The following is a 23,942-nucleotide window of genomic DNA, read 5'->3' on the forward strand; positions in this document are numbered from 1 at the left end:
CAGCAGCAACCGTACGTCGCTTTTATGACAAGTTCTTATATGACACATGATTGTAATTATCCCAAATGATCTCTATATCTATTGCTGAAACAATTGAGGTTACCCAGTATGACTGTTTGTACATTTTTTGCCTAGTAATTAAATATGCCCGCGCAGAATGATATGCTCAGAAGAGTCACTGGAGTATTGACACTGTGGTATAAAGGTTATAAACAGGGATAAGGTGCCTCAGAAAGGCTGGCTAACGTTTCGATAGGAGGACCTATCTTCGTCAAAGGCGGCCTCGTCATCCTCGGCATGTTAGTTTTAAAGGGTTAGTACAGTGACGTCACGTGCGGGCAACCAGCCACCACCGACAACTGCGGGTGGACTAGACGGGGTGGACCAGACACGAGGAGGACCTGGGTAGCGATCATCACAATAAACAATTTGAAGTACTGCATCGTAAGGCACAGATTCAAACCAAGAAAGCAAGAATCACAGACTGGCCCGATTTCAGGAAAAGTGACGAAGCCGGTAAAATTGAAGGCATCGAAGCCTGGTTCTGCACCATCGTCAAGGAATCCCAAAAGCACACCAATGAAATTAAATTGACAGCGGACACACCAGCAGTTGACGCACTCCTCCTCCATCTATGGGAAGCCCGAAGAGGGCTTCTGAAACGGTGGAATTAGATGTAACACAACCGGGGAACTCAAGCAACGCATCGCCCGTATTACTCAATTGGCTGAGGAGTACGCTGAGAAGCTTAGAAGACAAAATTGGAACCACACGTGTGACCTAGTTCAAGGAACGCTGAGTATGAGAAAGACGTGGCACATTCACAAGTCGCTTCTACCAACAACGCAAAACAAGACACAGCAGAGACATAACATTGCAAAGTCGCAAGTACTGGAAGAAATTCAAAATAAGCTTACGGGAGGAAAACCTCCAAGCAAGAGTAATCGAAGACATACAAAGGCATACCCAATCAAGAATTGGACAGATTCTTTTCCCGTGCAGAGATCGAGGCGGCACCTGCAAAGCTAACTCGAAACACCTCGCCGGGAATGGACAAGGTCGCTAACAAAATCCTCCGAATCCTCAAAGCGGAATCAGTAAACAATCTACTAAGTTATATGAACGAATGCTGGGAGAGGAGCGAGGTCCCAGCAGCATGGAAGCATGCCGAAATCACCACGATCCGAAAGCCCAATGAACCGCAGCAAGTAGGGAATTTCTGCCCCATTTCCCTGACACCGTGTGCAGGAAAGCTGATGGAACACATGGTGCGCGAGCGCCTCACTCATCACGTCGAAGACGGGGTGGACCGCCTGATGGCCTGATGCTCAAAACAGCGTTCGGCTTCAGGCAACATCTTTCCACGCAAGGTCTGCTATTACAACTCAAAGAAGACCTAATAGACTACCTGGGAGAACATCACAAGTACTCCATTCTGGCAGTCGACGTCAAGGGTGCCTATGACAGCGCGGCGCACAAGGCGGTACTCCGCAACCTCCAGGCGACCGGCTGTGGGGAGCGATTGTTTCGATACCTACAAAACTTCTTGTCAGACAGAACAGCCGCCATTGGGTTTGCAACCTAAGAACAGAAAACTTCGATATGCCGAACACGGGAACGCCTCAAGGGTCGGTAATCTCACCTTTGCTCTTCAATATCACAATGATGCAATTGCCTAAAAAGCTAAACGAAATAGAAGGACTCAGTCACGCCTTTTATGCACACGATATAACAATATGGACCAAAGCACCATCTACGGGCCAACAACAGAGCGCACTGCAGGAGGCAGTAAATTGCATCGAACTTTATTAAACAAATGCGGATTACAATGCGTGCCCAAAAAATCAGAACTGCTAGCGCTCAAAGCGAGAACTGGAGGTAGACCACCAGCCTATGGGCAACCCGATACGAGTGTAACAATGTAATCGAAATACCACGAGTGGAGTCGTTGCGAATACTTGGCCTTGTCATACATAAAGGCGGGTCGGGAGCCGCGACCCTCCGCAAACTTGAAGCATCGCTCACCTAAGTGTCGCACCTCATTAAGAGAGTTGCAAACCAAAGACACGGCCTCAAGGAACAAGACACGCTGCGTATCGTGCAGGCGCTCATCACGAGCCAGATCATGTATGGCAGCCCGTCCTGAAGAATGCAGAAATTGAAAAACTAAATATCATGATTAGAAAAGCTACTAATACTGCATTGGGAATTCCCGAAAAAGCATCTACGTCACGATTACTCAAACTCGGCCTGCACAATATGTGGGAGGAACTCGCAGAAGCACACAAAACAAGCCAAACTGACTCAAATTGACTCCCACTGGGAGAAGCGTGCTCCTTCAGCTGGGTTACGATGTGGAGGCAGCTAAATCGGACGAAAAATCGAGACTACAGTACACATACGAGACTCAATCTTAGTAACACCTGTACCCCGCAATATCCATCCAAACTTTCACGACGAAAGAAAACGGGCAAGAGCAAGAGCACTCCACAAGAAATTCTTTGCAGACCCTAACACGAGATTCACGGATGCGGATAATTATCCAAGGATACCTGCTTTCGCAGTAACCGCAATTAATACCAAAGGCAAAGAAAATGCCGCTGCAACAATAATCGCAAGGTATTCGGGCATGGCCGAGGAGGTGGCAATAGCACTGGCCATCTCCACATGCACCGAAAATGCCGTAATACTTGGCGACTCGCAATCTCTGTGTCGTAATTTTCGAAAAGGCATGGTATCTACCGAAGTTCTGAAAATCCTGCAAGAAATATCGAAACGCACTCAAGTTCCCGAGACCTACGTCGTTTGGACCCCTGGCCACGAGTCACTGGCGGGAAACGAAGCGGCACACGCCGCAGCCCGAGGTCATACAAGCCGGGCTTTCCTGCCAGAGGCGTTCCGAAAGGCGACGAGATCCGAGGATATTGCCAAAAATATTCGGATATCCTGCAGTATTACAAATTTGAAAGAAAGGTATACCCTTTACCGCACCCCAGTCTAACCAGGGAAGAGACAGTTGCTCTGCGGCGTCTCGAAACAAACTCCTATGTGCACGGCATTATAATGCATAGAATGCACCTGACCCAATTATCATACTTTTGCCTATCCTGCGGGGTGCTGGACACCCTTTGTCACATGGAGATGGGGTGTCCTACTCTTGTTGAGCCCAACAACCAAGAAGCTCAATCAAGAACCGAAAACAAAAGCACAGAAGAATACCGCCAAGAATCGTGGGAGGTCATGCTCGCGGCCCCATACTTGGAGGACCAGCGAAAGTTAGTGACCCAGGCCAGAACAGCAAGGGCCAATGGCTACCTAGGGTGTCCACCAAGTTGATGTTTTCAAGTTCCCTAAGTTTTCCAGGTTTTCTCTGAGGGACACAGAGCTTTATTTTATGTCAAGACAGGCTGACACCACGTCGCCCTGTGCTGTCACTCTCAAGTAAGCATGAAAAAAAACCAGCTTATTCCAGTTTGAATAGTAAGGAGTAGCGTTTATATTATTCAAAATAGAAAACTGAAGGGAGGGGATTAAACTGCACAGCAAATAAAATATCTTCGAAAAAGAAAAATGATAAAGCCCATTATAAGTCGAGTTGAACGTTTTCAAATACGAATAAAGGGAGATGCACACAGAAGGCAATATTTTCGAAAATGAGCTATTTCTATCAAGTGATAGTAAGATCATTGGTATTAGGCCCGAACTTCGTCACAAGTGAAATTTTCTCAGCAGCTGGAAAATCAACCTCAGCTGTCCTCACATGCTCTCAGCCCACGCACAATGCCTCCGTTTTGTGTTTTACTGCTTTCAAGAGTTTATTTTGGTTTGGATGAGGGTCATCTGCATCCTTGCGTCAGCCAACACTTTGCTTTTTGAGCTCAAGCTCCTTCAAAGAAGAGGCGGCGCTGTTCCTTTCCCGATCATTCCTCAATACGACGCTCATTTCTGTTCTTGCCTTTATTCCGCCGCACGTTCGTCCCACGGATCATTTGAATCATCCTGTTGGTTATTTGTGCAGTCAACGTCCGATATTTGGGATTTCCTAGGGGCCACGAAAACGTCCGAAAAATCAAATCGGGCAGTCCGAAAGAATTAATGGATGTCTTTTGCTGCCCTTAAGGGCTCAAATCGTCACAGGCACGTCCGAAAAGCTCTGAAGGCCTGCCAGTACACCTGTTAGGCATATCGGTGCTCGTACTGTCACAGGAGACCGCGGGTGCACGCGTGTGGAATAAGGGTATACGTACTGTGTCCCGTGACAATTGCCCCTTCCCGCGCTTGTTAAGCTTCACCGCAATACCTCACGTACGCTTCACCGCGTAATATTTCTGTGCTGAGGTGAAGCTGCTATTCGGGAACCGGCATTATGCAACGTGCCATGCTTTCTAAGCTTAGAAGTCAATCGCGAGGATTGCAGAGGCGGAGCCGGTGCCATTACTGACAACGGCGATGTCTTTCAATGAAAAGCACGGCACTGAACGGCAAGAACCTTAATAGCGAACGCTGAAGCAGCTAAGCCTAGCGTTGCTGCAGTGGTGGCTATGGCTGCCAGCGGATCTGCGTGCGAGAGCGCTGGTTCGAGGCGGCGCGATAATCAAAACAGCGGTGTTAGCTTTGATTAATGCCCTTTCGAACCTGCGGTCGCGGCAAAAAGGCCGGAAAATCGGACAGCGAGGGGTTCTTGCGTCTGAAATTACAGACGTTCTTATAAATTCACTCTATGGGGCACGAGGTGGTGCCGCGAAGCCGTCCGCATTATCGGGCATTTCCCAAAAATGGGGCGTCCGGAAAATCGTTATTTGACTGTACACTGGCAACTCCTCCAGCCTACGACACGGCGTCACAGACAATCCGTTACGATTCCTCTCTTTTACTCGAGCCAGCAGTAGAGCGACTTTTGTTCCCTTTCAATAAAATGACAGCTAATCTTCCCTGGTCGAAGCACAAGTTCTCTGAGATTTCCCTGAGTTTTTCCGGACTATCCAATATCCCTGAGAATTCCCGGTTTTGCCGGTTGGTAGACACCCTCCTGGACTGAGGAGGCCACCCGCTCTAGGATGAAGAAAGAACTTTTTCTCACTGATTCACATTATTAAATGTTAGTTCTTTCTCTTTTAATACACATTTAAATGTATTTCTCATAATCTTTAATGAATGCATTATTGGCCATAACTTCAACAGAAGGCATATGGATTGATTGTATCGATATGGTCGCTTCTTAGCTTCTTATATATAATGAGGTGTCTTCGGCATGCTGACACGGTGGCAAGTTAACTACACCACATGAGCACCAGAAATACCACGTGAGCACTTTCTGTGTCATGCAAGAACACATATGCACATCCTGAGAAACAAAACTGAAAATATAGTTCAAATGAATGCTATCAAAGTAAAATATTGAAAGTGCTCTCAAACATGAGTACTTTTTTCTAGGGTTTCGTGGTTCAGGACTTTAGTTAACGCAAAAAAAATGAGTAAGAAATGCCATGTCACTATGCTTCACTTTAATTTTTTTCAATGAATGGTACCAATTTGTCGCAATTTTTCGTGAGGAGAAAAGTTTAAAAGTATGTTTAATAGAGAGATTGTCTGGAAAACTTGTATGGCCTATAACAAGACAGCATACCTATGTTAACATTTTCAAATTTCCTGATCTCTTTCCAAGTCTTCCGTGGCTGTTTTCACGAAAATTCTTTGGCAGTCTATAACGCCCCGCAGTGTAAGTGCAATAAACAAAATATTGTAGTTTAATGCTTGCCAAGATAGTGTCAGTCCATAATTTTTAGATGAAACGAATAACACGTCAGTCACTAGACATGCATTATTAGGTTCAACTGAATTGAATACCTTGTTTAATAAAGCTGGCAAGGGCTTGGGCAAGTTCGTAATTCATGGCAACACGAGGTCAGCACGGAAGACAAGGACACAGAATGTCACACACGTAAAGCAGATGCAATATAATAAGGGAAAATTATGCAGTGTGTTAATTTTACGGTTCATTATTAGCTTTATATATAATTTGATCTCATCACTTATGTCTGTAGTTAACTTGGTTTACTTTTGACTAGAGACTACATGCCAAAATGGATCAGCACCATTATGATGTTTCATTATGTTACAGTATGATGAACAGTTAGACAACCGTAATGGTCGCCGGTGCCAGCAACAGTACATTTGGTTTCAAAACAGGTTCATATGACACATAGTGTATTTTTCGAAATAAGAAATAAATGCGAGAATTCCAAACGATTCCTGTAATAATAATTGCTGAAACAAATATACCCGGCTAGACTTTTCGGATTTTAATGCAATATGCCTGTACCGAACGAACATGCTCAGAATAGTAACTACAGTTTTCAATAATCACGTTAAGGATTGCAATTTATTTCCGTTTAGAACAGTATTCAATATCTCTTTTCTCATACTCCGAGATGGATACATTATTTGTCAATACATTCAGTAGAATGAACATGAATGGCGTGTATTGATAAGGTTACTTATCAGCTAAAACATGTTACGATCTCTTAGGTGTGTTGATAAGGGTAGAACAAGTGCCGTGTCCACTAAATTATTTGAATAATCTGTGCGTTATCTATTAAGAGAAGACCACCAAATAGTTATCTGCCTCTTTTTTCTTTTGTACAATGCATGTAGTATATAGTCTGTCCAAGACGACAACACTAAATGCAACAGTAATGAAAACCGGAACACTTATTACGCACGGCAAGGGCTTCATATACACGATTGTCAAAATGCGAATCTGCGCCAGCAGGTGCCTAGTGAATAACAGCACGTAAACTGCATAACGCCGAAGCATCGAAAGGTGTTTAACGCTTTTCAAATAGCGAGGAAAATTACTCCTGTTGCTAAATCGTTCACAACAGTGACCACCCCCAAAAAATCTTGCAACTATCGTCAAACCCAATGCCTTCAGTTTGAAACGTGTAAAGGTGCTTCCCTGAGCGACGAACTTATTGTTCTGTACATTTTTCGGCTAAGTTGCGAAGCTGCGAGTGACTGAGCTTATCAAAAGGTTTCGTGCTCCGAAAGATTTTGTGGTTGCATATATTTAGATTGGTTGCCAGTAGCCTTAAGTATACTGCTACTTTTATCGTATACGAAAACGGCAGCGCACGCACTGCTGATGCATGCCCCGCAAACACGGCCTTGCATCCGAGTACGCTAGCATTTATTCAACTATACGTCTCTGTCTGAAAATTCCTCACGCTACCCCAGTTTGGAGGTATGCACGTAAAGCGTGTCACGAGAATTTCACTATACAAATTCGGCGCAGCGTTCACGGGAGGCCCGATCGAGCGCCACGAAATGAGATCTACCCATCGTGATTGGTCACCACACACAATCCGCTTAGTGGCTGCTGAGTATAAAGGTAAAACATGGCGTACTTTTTTTTATTTTTTCGCACACCAACTATGACGATAAAATCAACAAGCGGGAGCGATCGTTTGTCGTAAAACATTCCATATAGTAGAAACGAGAATAAGAGCGCGTTACCAAATCATGTAAACGAGAAATCGACACTATGCCCGAGTCGCCTACACTACATGCAGCCGGTTCGCGCTACGAAATGCGCTCACTTAATCATGAGCTATTGACGGAAAACGTATCTGCTAAAACTTTGCTAAATATCGCGGCAACAAGTGTTTACGTGCCTGGCGAAGTCGTTGAGAATTCAAATTGGCGCGGACAGATGGCGCGCCGTCGTTTCTACCCTTGCGCATGCGCAGGAGCTCAGAGCGACGAGGGTGTGCGCGCTCCGAGAGGTCCGAGCGCCTTTTTCCCTTTTCATTTCACGCCATGGGCGGGAAACGGGTTGCTTTTCTTTTCCATTTTTCAGTTTTTTTTATGGATGAAGGAAATGCGTTGGCACGTTGTATTACAAACGCTGTGGACTATCGTATGGAACTGGAACGCACACTTGGATGAATGCGCTGTTTGTAAAAGCCGTTACAAGGCCCTTCGGGCGCGTGCATTGTCACCAACGAAGACGAGTAATACAGTGAATTTCTGGCATGTTTTCCAGCGTACCGCCAAATGGGATACCTGCACACATGTTAGTGAAAATTTTCTGTTCCGATGATAGGTCAAATAAATCAATACAGTAATTACGTACGCTTATGCTCGGCTGCACAGGCATACTGCCTGCGAAGGACTAGGTGGGCTCAGAGGAATTGGCACATATATTAAGTGAACGAGAAATTTTGATGAGCTTACAGTGCAGGATATCAGTCAACGAAAAACCACCCGATGTTAGTGATGCAGCGGAGACATGAGGACAACGTGAAAAGTATATGAGAATCGGACGACATACAACGTGCACACCACATACGCGACATTGGTTCATCGCACACGCACAAAGTAGGCGTTGTCGGCTACGAACATTACGAGTCTCTGTGCGGTTCCGCTTGTAGCTAAAGTTGGCGTTCATAACATATATTATCACGATTGGATCTTTGTGTTGTTTTCTTTATTCTACTGCCACAAAAGACATGCTACGACAACTGTGAAGACTGTCTTGGGATTGCCGAAAGCGACTACGTAGATCATATCATGTCGACAACAAATGCGGAGGTATACACAATGTGTATACTAAAGTCTACAAATAGGCTCTAGAGCAATCTCAGCAGTATACAACTCCAGTGGCTTATATCTCACGTAGCTCCGTATTATCCGCCGGTATCTGCGCTTTGTTACAACGTACACGGGTTTGGCCGAGATTAACTTTTGTCTATAGTCAATCTATGGACAGCATGTTAACCTGAAGCAATAAGACTTTTACAGTATCGGCTGTTTTCTAGTTCATCTCACGCCTCACCACAATTGGTATACGGGCTGTTCGCTCAAGTTAACATGACCTTTTGTGACGCCCCACCCTATGGCTTTCAGCGGCGGTGATATAGAAAACCGTGGAGAATAATTCGAATTGCAAAGAAGTAAACGGGGTGTTTCACTTAACTTGAGCCAAATTTTAATATATGCAAATGCTACGTAGCTGTAGAGAACCAAGTGAGCGTTGTTTGCCGTCGCTTGGAGATACTCAGATTATTTTTTGCATTCCCCGGATTAGATAATTAGCTTTAATTACTCAAGTTCTCAATTATTATAATTTGTTTAATTGTTCGGTATAAATTAAGGCCTATGCTATAACATCGTGACCGTGCGCCGCATGCTGTATGTGCAAGTGAACGCGTAGGGGGGTGGTGCTGGCATGGGTGAGCCGACTATGGTGGCTCAGGCTTGTGTGAGCAAGGGATAAAAGCGGGGAGAAAGCGCGCCGCCTTCCTTCGCGCGCCATACATCAGGGGGAGTAGAGGGTGGTTGGTGGTGGGCCTTAGGATTCTGTGTCAGTTTCAGTTTCATTTTATTTCTTTAATAAATAGATATGCATGCTTACACAAGTATACTGAAGGAGATCCCAAAGCACCTGGCTGAAAGGAGACCTCCTGTCGGAAAATACATACATTTTTGCAAATACACAGCCTAATACAGCAATACAGTAGTCACTAAGTAGAAGATTATACAAAGTAAACGTAGTACAAACTGCAAAATAATATAAAGTCAATAGCTAGTCGTAGAATTAAAACAGTAGTGTAATGCATTCGCAACAGAACAAACCAAAAAAATATTTAATAAGGCTACAAATGAGAGAAAAAAACTAAAAAAAAGCAAGCTAAAAAAGAAATGAAAAAGAAAGGTGGCCACGATGAGGATTCGATACTCTGCTCCGCCGCCGTGCACTACTACGACTCAGTAGCCGAGGGCGCTAAAGACTTCGCCACCATCGCATTTTATTCTTTATTACGTTCTTCGCAGCAGTACGCACACACGTACAAAGCAGGACACTTGGTGCTAAACAATATTATTACATCATTTGGCTAGCCTGTACTAATTTATAAGGCTTTCAAAGAGGCCGCCACAGACAACAAACCGTCAAGCTCCTGAAACCATTCTGGCGGTTGAATCATGTGCTTTAGGGCATGACGGTTGTGCGTAGACTTCAATAAAATGTTGCCGCGCAGACCTGCGCCACCGTTGCATGGCGCCACTGATGCAACCGGCCGACAGTGATGAATGTGTTCGGACCTGTGCTGGTGGTCTGGCTCTGCCTGGCGGGCGATTCACTAGATTGCAGAGCGAGCGGATTCGGAGCGGAGCACGGCGAGTTGCAGCCGCTCGCTTTGCGTTTCTCATTGTTGGGGATCCGCAGATGCCGTCGACGCCGTCGCCGGAGCCCATGGAGGACGACAACGAATGCGATTCAACACGCTTCAGGTACTCGTCGGACGACGACTACGACACCTCCCAGGGTATCAGCTCGCCTACGAACCCGATGAAGCAATGTAGTGTTAACACCATGGGGCCGCTCGGAAAAGTCTGTCATCGCTCGACAAAGTGGTGTCATCGTGTTAAATGTTGGTGTCGTCGAGAAAGGACACTCAACGCAATGTGCATGAAACACTACTTCAACGAGAACTCCGCAAATAACGCTCAGCTGACAGACTGCAATATGGCCAGTTTGTCGTTTTGCATTGTTGCGACCTGGTAAGCAGCAACATTACACTCGGAAACTAACGCAGCAGCACCAAATCCAGCAACATTTTGCCGCAACACTAAACTCAGTGGCACGACTCTGCGGCAACCTCAGCGACAAGTAATTCTCTCGCACTTACACATGCTAGGAATTGCTTAGGTGCCCACGCTGTTTTTTTTTTCCTGCCCTTTCAGGTGTCACTCCAACGACATTTACAGCATTCGGAGGCATACGCGTACAGTGGAACAACGTTTCCCCCGCCAAGGCAACGGAGAAGCTCACTTCTGTGGACGAGGCTGTTCGCGGGCCTCCAATGAATAACGCGCATCGCTGGCAACGAGCATTCTGTCAATGTTGTCTGTTGGCTTCGTGGGCAATCATTATGAGCAGGATGCTAATCTGGCCTCCCTTCTTTCGTCGCTACAGCTTCTGAGCTGTCGTAAATGACGTTTGCTGATGGCAGGCATATTCGTGCCTCGCGCTCGTCACTCCATCAGCGCGGCCAGCTTCTACCGGCAACGCCCGTGATTCGTAAGGAACAGCGAACAGCTCAAAACGAAGCAAGAATTAAGGGTGGTGTTATATTTCGCTTCGCCGGGTCGCCTGACAGTGAAAAGTTATCTCTACTGGTTACTGAGGTCCACTGCGGCATCTATTTAGTGCGTTACGACTTGGCCGTGTCGTTAAACACTATGGATATACTATCAGCACGAAAACGGACGAAGTGCAGGCGAAGTACGCAGACAAATCGTTCCCGTGCGTCGCCTATCTTCGTTTTTTTTTTTTTGCGCTATTAGTATATTTACCTATAGGTCATCTATTGGTTAAAAATGCGGCTTCAGTTCATGTGTGCATGCTCCTGCTGTTATTTCTTCTTGTAACCTAGTTTTACTTCGCAGTGCAGAGAAAAAAAAAACAAGTATTTCACTGCGCTGCCCCCGAGGTCGCACTTGTAATCACTTTGTTTCTTTACAGCACCTTCTCAGCTAATGTACTTTCTGTTATGTCATTTCTATTTGTTTTGTTTTTGTTTGCAACACCCAAACAGTGCCAGCGAACATTTGTGCTCTCCAGGGACCTTCTTCAAAACACATGTTTACTGTAATCCTTTATTATCGATAATGCCCCCTCCGCGCTACCATCACTAAAGTATCCGTATAGCAATAGACGCGTCTGCAGCGGCAGTCTTGGCCGGCAATCGTCCACACTGCGTTGTTATCGCAGCGATGCAAAATTGTGCCATGATGCGTACAGCAGTCGATTCACCAAGGAATGCGAGGAGAAGGAAAGAGTCCTCCTTCCCCCAATACAACGGCCTTTCAGAAGCACTATTCCTTGCGAGGGCGGGCGTGAAGATAACGAGGTACAGTTACACATTTCTTGCTGAAAATATATACAGTGTCTGTGTGCATGCACGGAAGAGGTTTGACTTATGCTAATGTATTTTTTTTGTATTCTCTTGTGCAAACGTTTTGCTTGTTTTGCTTTTGAGTTTTCTTGGATCGGGCTGCACGACTGATTGCTAGCATAGCTGTACAACTTGATACAGTGAATCTAATACCATTTTTTTTCCCATTTCCAACTATGTATAGTTAAGTGAAATACTGTACTCCTACTATGTGGTGCGTTTTTTTTTAACGTCTTTTACCCTGTGCAGCCTTTAATTATGTTGATCCATTTCTACTTGGACATACTGGTAGGGAGTATTATGAAATAACTATAGGAATATTTATACGTAACGCGTAAGAGATCCGAAGAGTGCATCTCCTCGCCTCCCCACTTCATTACAGCACCCTGCTCCTGGGGTTTGTCCTACACTCAACATACACTCGACCGCAAAAGTTATTGGAGCACAGAAGTTGCGAAAGTACAACATTTTCAAGGTTTCGCTACCCAGGTTTCAATTCAGAGGTGTATTGTGACCTAAGTCCACGGAAATGTGTACACTGCATCTTTCATTTATACGGCGGACGAATTTCCAGTGACTGCCGAAAAATGTTTCTTGGGCCCGAATAACCTTAATTAAAGAAACCGGTCTCCTATAATATTAATTTAATTACTCCCCTGCCTTCCACGTGCAACATCTTGAAGCTCGCCACCCGCCGTGGTTGCTCAGTGGCTATGGTGTTGGGCTGCTGAGCACGAGGTCGCGGGATCGAATCCCGGCCACGGCGGCCGCATTTCGATGGGGGCGAAATGCGAAAACACCCGTGTGCTTAGATTTAGGTGCACGTTAAAGAACCCCAGGTGGTCAAAATTTCCGGAGTCCTCCACTACGGCGTGCCTCATAATCAGAAAGTGGTTTTGGCACGTAAAACCCCAAATATTATTATTATTATTGAAGCTCGCCGCACATCTTGTCTCTATCGCATAGAGTATGTGCTTATAGATGCGGCGAGTAGTATAAACACCTCAAGAAGCCATATGCCTTACAGTATTGTCATTTTAACGAGTTTGTTGCTAGATTTAACGACTTTCTTGTCTGTTTACGGAAAAAATATTCAATTTAGCGACAGGCCACTTTTCATAGCGACGTGACAGAACAATTCGCGACATTTTAGAGTCTTCGAAGTTTGAAAAGTTGCTTCAAAACTAACCTTTCAGAACGCACTTTATTATTGCGATAAGAGTTATATGGACACTCCGGCGCGCGTTTTAGCCGTCGCCGTCGCCGTGATGTTCCGTATAAAGCCCAAGTCCGATAACATCATGGCCGCTCGCCGTATGTGTTAGATGAGAGTGAAAGGGTGCGAGGGTGAGCCGATGATGGCGGCTTCATCGCGCGCAAGGCAGAAAAACGGGGAGGAAACAGGTCGTCTTCCACTGCGCGCAAGGCACCGGAGAGGCTGGGCGGTTTTCTACTGCTGCGGCGGCTGCATATGGCGCGGCTGAGCGCGGCCGCGTGGGCCCTGTTTTGAAATCGATCTGCGATTAGCACAGATCTGTGATGAGCTGAGTGTTTAGTTACGCCCTCGGTGCACCTAGACTTCGTGTGTGCTGCTGTGTTTTTGCCGCTTAGCTCGCATTGAAGCGAGAGACAGCACCAAGGTCAATTTGCTCACTGTTGCCGCTGCCCTTCCTCGCGCCAATGTTTTGACTGCGAGTGTCCACGCCTCTCAAGTTAAAGGTGTTTCTCTGCGCGCGCATGACGTGCTTCTTAATTTAGTTTGTGAGCGAATGTTTACGAGTTTATACAGCAGATAAAACTATTATACTTACTTCGTATAGCTGTCTGTTATTTTCCTATCGCAATGGATGCTTTGCCTTACGGGCGAAACTGCGACTTTTTGTTGGAAAGCTACACGTGAGCTGCCGAAATTGGCTATATAATGTATACGCTCGGTGGCAATAATGAAGCAGCCGTTGCGTTCACAGGATTAGCAGTATATTCTCACGGAATGCATGCTTTTTCCTTATTCTTCACGAAATCGATTTGGATGGGTCTTAACAATCCGGGTTCTGCACTTTCTGTAAATACGTTCGATTGCTGGGTATTTACATATTTTATTATGAGATTTAGAACGCTGTAGGTGAATAGTAAGGTAGATAGACTGTAGAAAGTTGTACACATAGAAGCGGCTAGGCTGAACACAATGCTTTTTTTCATGTTGAACACATGTTGAAGCACAACAGCACGCACACAAATGGTGATAGTCTGCAGTGTCACGTCTACATTTATGTAATAGCTTGTGTGTGTATGTGTGCCATTGCGCTTCAGGACCGGTTCAACATGAACTTTAACTAACCAGCCCGACTCACCATCTTGTTACGCATCTTTCTTATCGCATCGGCTTTGGACGAATAAGTACCGAGAAAACATTTCAGGCAGACCAAGGGTCGGAAGCGCAGCATTCGACCTGCATAAAGGTCACGTAATCGTCATCGCTATGTTAACACTCGACCTTGTGCCCCTGGCAGAATTTTGCTATCCTTCTGAGGAGCGCACGGAACTTTAAAATTTACAGGAATAATGTGAACCATGTGCCTTTGCGTGCTAGGAAGGGCAACTTACACACTCGTGTTTTCTTTTTAAAATCGTGCCGCATTTCAAAACTCGCAACTTTTTCGTCTCAATATAGCGACACGCTTACAAAATTTAGAGCAAGACACCCTGCTTCCTGCTGCTGATGTGTCTTTAACTGGTTTTCCATTTACACGTAAATAATATAGTGGAAAGATACCTCCACTTGTGCCTTCGCAGCTCTTAGGGCTTATTGAACAGGTTATTCTGTTTTTTCTATACAAGCTAGAGAAAAAGAGCTCCCCCACTACGCTAGTTAGATTGGACGTCCACCATTTGTTGAAGGATAGAATTCTCGGCCACGAGTACAGACCGTCCTCAACGCAAGGCACATTCCTTTCACCAAATAGGTAATGTATACATTAATGTGCAATAAAGCAGTTAATTCAATTTTGGTGCACTTCTTTCTCTCACTGCTTGATTCATCACTAGTGGGATTGCTTCGAGTTCTTTTTGGGATAACATGTGACAACGTCACTATATATGTTGCACCATGACCACGGCAAGCTAGTTAACATTAAAGCATGAATGCAGATCTGAAGCAGTAGCTGCGCATACCTTCTAAATATCTATGTTTGCCATGAGTAAAATAAACAATATTTAAACCAACTTGTAACATAGACAGGGCAGCGGATTTCATTCAAGGGCATGCGCGCATGTAACAGTAATGCCTTAATTAGGCAAAATTCGTGAAGCTTAGTGTAATATTCACGTCTCTTTCAAGCATTTTCCATTTTTTCAAGTTCTTCCTTCAGCATTCGTGCTATTATGTCATTGTGTTCGGCCGGAACTGCTATACCGGTGTTTCAAATGAAATCAAATCAATTATAAGTCTTCACGTCTTCGAGTGGCTCCGTACAATTTTCTTCTTTGCTCGTGTGTTACTTTCGAAAGGCAGGGTATTTTTGCAGCTGTCTAGGGCTAAGATCCCAGGAATTTGTGGCGTAAGTCACATGGATAGAAAACCCAGCGGGCCTATTCCGGCGGCAGCGCAGCGCCATGAGCAATGGCTCTTACCCCTGTAAGGCAGAGGCGTGAGGCGAACATACATTACAGCTTTCGTTTCAATACGAAACGCACAAATAAAAAGGTCGTCAAACTACATGATTGGTGACGAGGCACGCGCACTTCCACGTTCATCAACGTACGTTGCCGCCAATACCTTGCCGGTGGTTGTTGTCGCAGTCTTTAACGCAGACATCTCAAAACTGGAAACAAAGAAATGGTTCACCCACTTCGTGGGAGAGTTTGGCCTTGGCTTTTTCAACGATCCGATTTAAGCAAGTGCCGTACATGGGTCGTTCATCGATTTATGCTTGGCAAACATTTTTTTTCTTCAAATAAGAAAGGAAAACATCTTTGTGTGTCATAGCGACAACAAAGTAGTCATATATAGCAGTAAATTAAAAGTAATAAATAAAATAAAGGTTTTGTAAACTGCATTGAAACATGCGTTCGTATGATATATCACATTGAAGAGCAATGTGCCTTACATTATAGGCGCAACGTATCTACAGCTTCGTTGACCAACCACCTTCAGAGGAGTGGATTGGCGTTTTTTTTTTTCACCTTAGGAACACTTCAGGAATAAATATGTTACATCTGAGCCCCTGCGGTTTTCGTACGTGCATAGGCTATGTGGCTAAGCACATGTTAGCGCCAACTTCTCAAGAAAAGCTGTCGTACCTGGCAAAGACAGGTCCCCTTGCTGAAACGCTGTTTCAAGCCTGAACCCGCCGCCCGAGCAACGCATAAAAAGAACCTACGCACATTTGTAACGCTACCTAGAATTGAGACAGTTCGCTTTATGAGATTCTTCATCTTTTTCTACCCACATCCCTTCCCCGTGCAGCGCTGTTGAGATGTCCTCCACTGAGGGAAAGTTAGGGTACTGCATTTGTCTCTTCGTTTTCCATCTTCAAGGACACTGCGTCGGATTCGTCGCTGGGATAAAAGAGTTAACGTTTCCTTCGCACTATAACCCACAGCAGAATTCAAGGAGTCTGCGAAGTGCTCTATGATGTCAGTGCGGCTCACTCACTAAAACTAGAGTTTGACAACCACATATCTGTGGAGGAAATGTTAACGCGCACCTGTTCCAACGAAGATATGGTCTATCGATGGTGCGATGTTGCGGCATTTGCGTTTTGTCTAAGCGTGGTTTAAGCGGCGGCCATCGACACAATTATGCGGGGTACCATGTTAACACATAAATTCCTTTATTTTTTTACTGACGTCCCTGTTGCGGACGCATTGGCATTTTTCGCACCTACATGTCTTCGTAACGAATACGTATGCAAAGAGAGCCGACCAGACTAGTGCGTGCTTAGCATGAGCCTCGCATAAAGAAATGGTTCGTGCACTTGGAAAGATTGGAACGCTAACAAGAGATAAAATAGATTGCGTCCTAAGGATGACCGCTGGGCTAAAATTGTTTCAAGGTTTTCCTTTACGCAGCAGAATTCAAATATATTGCGTATAGTGTTCAAAACATCGACATCTGTACTGATGTTCGTGGATGACTATATAGGAAAAGCGCGGAAGCAAGATTTGCTTCAAGGTTTCGACTACGTGAAACATTTTTAACCACAACGCGTTTTATTCCGCATGGTGCCTCCTGGCCCCGACTATGGACGTTCTGTTGCTTTGCATGATGGATGTCTCAGGTTAGATTTCTGAACGTGGTGTCCACGTTTCAGATAGGGCGGAATGAATAACCTATTCTCGTACAGCTAGATTTATGAGTACAGCAAAGAACTGGAGGGGTCGAAATAGTTTCAGAGTCGTCCATTACGGTGCGTCTTGCTGCCCCGGTCGCGATAACGTAAAATTATTCACTCTGAATTTATTCCCAAATCCGCATTAGGCATCCGCGATTGGTCGGAAATTTTCGGGCCGCTCCCAATTTGCCTGTTGCCGTTTGACAGTTAGGCAAAGTGGACACGGCCCGAAAATTTATGAGCGATGGCGAACGGCTAAAGGCGGATTCAGAATAAACTCAAAGTGTAATAACTTCACGTGAAAGATAAAAATCTCATAACACAAAATAAATGGTGTCCTCTTAAAACTTCATCAGCCAGTTTATGCTTGAACACAGAATAACGAAAGAAGTTCGTATTCGGGGAGTTAAAAAGAAGGCTGTATGCGCGAGAAATTACACGATGAAGGGTGTGTATTTAGGCTGAACAATGATAAAAACCAGAGGCTAAAGACAACACGCTTACGACGACCTTTTATGACGTCCGGGAAGATATATTTGCCTAAATAAAGAGCGGCAACAGCACGTACGGCTCAGCACACGGCAAGGAAAAAAAAAGAAAAGAAAGAAAGATGCGGTCGAAATGGGGTAACAATTAAGTAAGTGAGACACGCCCTCTTATATACTCGGTAGAACTTGGAACACTTATTCGAGCTAGTTATTTTCCGCAAAAGCTGCGCGAGACCGCACTTGGCATTCCATCGTTATTAAACACGCACGAGGAACGAATGCGCATAGAAAGCCACTGCTCTCGTTGCTTCATTTAAGCACACATCCGCTTTTATGGATGATGAGACTATGGAGTCACTGTCTGGAGCGCACACAGTTTTACCGAGATGGCTGCATGATGGGGGTCGCGTTGGTGTCGAGCATAACGCATATCGCCGAGCGACGTGCACTGAACAACACGAAGGTCGTGGAGACCTCATGAGGTCGAACATTTCGGTTCAGGTTTCGTTTTTGTCGCCAACGTTTTCTATCGACGACGGTACCCGCAGATCTCACTCGTGCAGCATATATAAATTTATTGTACGCCGTTTATCATGAAGCTACCGAAAGTGGTGATACTGCCTCTAGATTGTGACGCTTTCTATTACAATAATTTGTTTGCAAAAAGAACACACACTATAGAAGCAGTTGTACTGCCGTTGGATCACGAGGAAAAGCTAATTGCAGATGTTGCGTACGAAGAATACAAATTAAGACCGAGACAAAGCTGACGCGACAGGTAGGCGGGACACGACAAAGACAAAGCTCATATTACCGAGTGCTTTGCATTTTTATACCAGCTTGAACAACAATACACGCGGCTGTTATTTGTAAGTGACACCTAAGACGCAACAATTCTGGCAGAAACCATCTATGGTGATCGTCAAAGTCAGCGAAAGCTTTCTTGTCTAACCTTCTGCATGTATCTCCATGCTATACGGGAATAACGAAACCTTACGGGCACATGCAGACACACCAAGTGGCAATCTCGCTACCAACCACAATGCCAAATGACACCACGACACAGTATATCATGTTGTAATCAAAACACCACAGTTGAAACGCTGTATAGCAACCCTTACCATCTCTACTATCCTGTCGGCAACATAGTCGCCATCCATCAAGCGGCCGCGATCGATGCGAAACGTGTCAGTTCCGGATGGGGCGCTCGCAGCTGGCGCGCGCCCACCTCACCTCCTCCTCCACTACCTGCACGACGTCACCCACGCGCACGCTACCTAATCGGGTGCCTTGCTGTCCCGAAGGATTCGCCAAAAAGCGGCACAGACTAATATCAGATAAGCAATGCCGAAGTTGTCTGTTCGGGCACGTACCCAGCGGTCCATGTAGTCTGCTCCGCAAGACAGCAGCCAGAACATGCCTAGTGACACACGTTGACGCTTCTCCCGGTTTTTGTTGTGCGAGATCGGCCGACGTCGTCTATTCAAATTGGTCGGAGTAGCTAAACAAAGCTATGGCAAAGAAATCAATAAAAAGAAATAACAGCGGTAGTGATGTGGGCAGAAACTTTTGACGTAAACTACCGCAGAAACTCTTGACATAAGCTACCTCTTCTAGCAGCCACGAGGCAGACGCAAGTGGCCCTGAAGCGCTATTTTTCGCGAATTAATTTTTCACGATTCCATTTTATTTTATTCTACTTTTATTTCTGTTGACTTAAAGCACAACAGGAGGGTCTCTTATTTATTTTATTTATTACATACTGCATACCAATCTAGTCCAAGCAAGACGGGCAATACAATTTACAAAATATCTGTTTTACAAAGAGATAGATAGATAGATAGATAGATAGATAGATAGATAGATAGATAGATAGATAGATAGATAGATAGATAGATAGATAGATAGATAGATAGATAGATAGATAGATAGATAGATAGATAGATAGCATCTGAGGAAAGAACACAAGCTGGCATGATCATCTAGTCATAAAGTGCGTCATAAGGTTCTGTTAGGCTATGCCAGTCGCATACAGAAGGCTATACGGTCCGACATAAGGTATGGACCACAAAAAGGTAAACAGAATAATTGCGGCAGAACCCATCTCACGATGAATGTCCACGTTAACGCAATCGGCAATGCAGCGACGCACCGTTAGCCCCACCGCAGAGACGCGCCATGCGTGCACGAGGCGTGTCCGCGGCCTGGCTCCTCCTCTCGCGCTTCCCACTCTGCACACGCTGCGTCATTCAGCGGCGCCGCCGCGAGCCCCGCGAGTGGCTCTTGTGTTAATAAACGTTCAGACAAGTTTGTCTGATTACATATGACGCGGATTTGATTCCGCCCAGCACCGGACAAATTTCCAATGATATTTTTTTAGCCGTTGAAGAGCGGCACCCACCCAGTGGTACATAGTTACCAGAGCTGGCGTCAAAGAGGTTGTGGCGACGAGCGACACCTTCAGGCAGTGTGTCGGTTGTTCCTCTCCTGCGAGAGCCCGAGAATTTACAGGTCTACGCGGTCGCTCGTCGCCACAAGGATATGGAGGACCGGCACATACCAATAGTGGCGCGTAGCCAGCGACCCAAGTTGTCATCAAAGAGGATCATTGCAGGGCTCTCTCTCTCTCTCTCTCTCTCTCGCTCGTTCGGGCTGCTCGCTTGCGCTGACAATCCTCCTTGATGGTTTCTGCACAATTTTATTTCATTTCAAGTGCAGCCGCAGTGGCCAGTAATCGAACGCGCGACCTCGCGCTCAGCAGCACAAAGCCATAGCTACTGCGCCATCACGGCTAGTGCAACCTGTAATATCTGGCAGATGCGGTGAAATATTTAATGGCAGAGGTGATGTATGTAATACTCGTGATTAAGGGTAGAAAAAAAAGAGGAACGTTTGTAGAGGGTGACAAGTGCGCGGCTGCAAAAGTACAGAGGAGATTCATCGCGTTGGACATTTAGAGCTCCGACACTATATATATGAGAATACTACAAAGAATGAACGAACCTTGCGGCGCGGTTTTGAACTGACTCAAGATCGTTAGAGTTATACCTCCGGAGAATTCCATTTGGTAAGCGTATGCTATTTTTATCAATCGAACAAATTATGCGCGAAGAACACGTTTTACACGCTGTTTTACATGTACAGCCGACGAACTGCGGTTTTAGACGCGTTCGTACACAATCTCAGTAGACGCTTGGCGTATGCCTCCCTGGAGGATGTCCAGTTACCTTCAATACTGATCAACACTGATCATAGATCATAGAATGCACTGACAGTGGCAACGAAAAAATTTAGCCTCGAAACATGACGTCACAGGATGGCTCTCCTGTGCAGTACGGAAGGCCTACAGTCTCAATTGAGCTAATTCCAAGTGTTACCAGCCAAAATAGCCTTTTAACACTAGACTCAAACTTAAGGTTCAGGATGTTCGCTTAAGGTTCAGCGAAGCTATGTAGCTTTACTACACAAAATGAGGATCAGCGTGGCGTTTACCCGACGTTACCTTCGTATGATAGGTGGCGAAGAAGACGACTTCAACTGTTAGGCATATTAGACTCCAGGGACGATCTTGCACATCGTCTACGTCTGCCATCAATATGGCACAGAACGCCAGGTTGTTAATTCCACATTGTCCTGTTTGATTTATGGATCTCTTTCGGAGCGGGAAATTCTGGGGCCGTGTAACGGCACTCAATGGGCACTGCGAGCAATCGGAGCGCTTTTGATACATTTAGCAGAGAGCGGCCTCACAGGCTCTAGCTAGCACCCTGTGAAAGGCGCCAGGGCATCGTGGCGCGTTGTGTTCAGGTTATGTACGCGCATGGGACGTTTACATGGCTCACTGCACACTGTCGTCTTCATATGCACTCACTTTCTCTTATTTTTATTCCCCTTCTCCCTGTCCCTTACGCAGAGAAGCAGACCGACCGACCTTCACCGACCGACCTCGCTGTTTTTCCCACATTAAAATTCTTTCTCTCTCTCTCATTTATTTTCAAGCACTATCGACTGATGGGTGCGCTTGGGAAAAGTAACTGCAACGGCAAAGTAAATGCTGGGTTCTAGGTTTGAAATTGTGAGCAGTATCGCGGTAGTAAAAATGATATGCCGAAGAGATACCTGACGGCGACTCTACCGCGGCGCCGTAGCTCAATTGGTAGAGCATCGCACGCGAAATGCGAAGGTTATGGGATCGTTCCTAGGATGCGGCAAGTTGTTTTTCCATCCACTTTAATTACCATTAATTTATCGTTTCTTTATTTCATTTATTAAGCGCAAGTAATTTCCGCTATGTTGTCCTTGGTGTCAGCGTTTGTTGGCTTCTTATGATATGACTAATAAAAATCGGGCCCCTCGGTTAACCCCCTTTCTTCTCGTTTAAATACACGACATGAGACTTCATATGACAACGTGAGATGGCGCGACATACGTACGCAACCTAATTTGAATTCGTTATAGACACACTTAAATATGTAATTAATCGGTCTATGTAACGAAAATCTGCTCATTTAACGGGTGACTGCTCCCATCGCGACGCAGCGCGCCAGCTATGAGTACGATTCTTTGCCAGCACTCGTTGCTGTTTCCTGACCTTGCTACTGGGCGACGCCACCGGCATCTTTCAAAGCGCTGTCGCGAACATCGTACGCTGGCAAGAGGAAAGACGCATATTCCCACCAGGACGGACCGAATCCACTGGGAAAGCGAGCCTTGCTAGAAAACAGGACAAGCAAAAGAATGCGCTTAACAGGGCTATGGGGACAGTCTTTTTCTGGGCAGCAAGAACTCAACTTTCTTTAATTCGAGTTTATAGCTTCTCCTGTAAACGCTGCTCAAAATGAATGCTGATGTAGCTTCACATGAACTTAACATCGGCGTGTGCTTGCCAGCGTTCTTAATGCGGATTCCCGGCCGCGGCAGCCGCATTTCGATGGGGGCGAAATGCGAAAACGACCGTGTACCGCGCATCGGGCGCGCGGTAAAAAACGCCAAGGGTCCAAAATAATCCGGAGCCCCCACTGCCTCGTGCCTCATAATCAGGTCGTGGTTCTGTCGCGTATAATCCCGGAATTAAAAAAAAAAAAAGATTTGGTCGCTTCAATGCCTAAGCTTGTGTATTTATTTTTTTAGAGAATTTGCCGCAAATCATCATCATGGCCGTCATGATCATCATCAGGAGCAGCCTATTTTTTACGTCCGCTGCAGGACGAAGGCCTCTCCCAGCGATCTCCAATTAACCCCGCCTCGCGCTAGGTGATTCCAACTTGCGCCTGCAATTTCCCTAATTTCATTGCGCCAACTAAATTTCTGCCTCCTCTACTGTGCTTGCCTTCCTTTAGCACCCATTCTGTAACTAGAATGGTCCACCGGTTGTCTACCCTGCGCATTACATGGCCTGCCCAGCTCCATTTTTAAACTGACGCCTTCGTTGCCTCTTCCTTCGACTTATCCATTGCTGCTGCTGCTGCTGCTGTGGCTGTCTTGGACGCTGCGTCCGGGTGTGGTTCATAGCATGCATATACATGGCAGGAGCGTGACAGAGGAAATTCGGAGCGAGAAACTCGTTTGTACCTTTCAGTCGCCTCACATGTGCACAATGCCCTATGAAGCTTGCTGTGCGTCGCCGCATTAGCCTCTTGACAGGTGTAAGTATCCGTGGCACCCTCAAAAGCATTGCAGAAAGTGCAACGCTTACCTTTCTACTAACGCGCAAGTCCAGAGCGGGGGTAGATAGAATGCTAGAGAGGATGTAGGGAGAAAAGGCGGAGAATGGGTAGAACCGACGCAGTGCTGTCCGTCACGTGTAAGTCGAATGTTCGCTCATTGGACATTTTACAGGGCCGAGCATTGCGCACGTGTTTAGAACTTGCTCACTGTGCTTCAACATCTGCCATAATCGTGTTTGCTGAAGATGATTCGATTCAATCATACGTTGTCGTGCATTATATCTCAGGGCGCCTATTCACCTTTGTCGCGTCCACGATCGTCATTTGGCGTTCTTGTCCACGCAGAGACATCGTGCCACATCTCCGCAAGTTGCCCTATATACCCACAGCCTCAGGTGTGCTTAAATGTTGCGGGTACCAAAAAAAAGGCAAATAAACTTCAGCATTGAAACAGATTACGCTGCAATTATAGAATCAAACGTACGGGGATCGAAC

Source organism: Dermacentor variabilis, chromosome 4 (assembly GCF_050947875.1).
Source record: "Dermacentor variabilis isolate Ectoservices chromosome 4, ASM5094787v1, whole genome shotgun sequence".
Classification (NCBI taxonomy): domain Eukaryota; kingdom Metazoa; phylum Arthropoda; class Arachnida; order Ixodida; family Ixodidae; genus Dermacentor; species Dermacentor variabilis.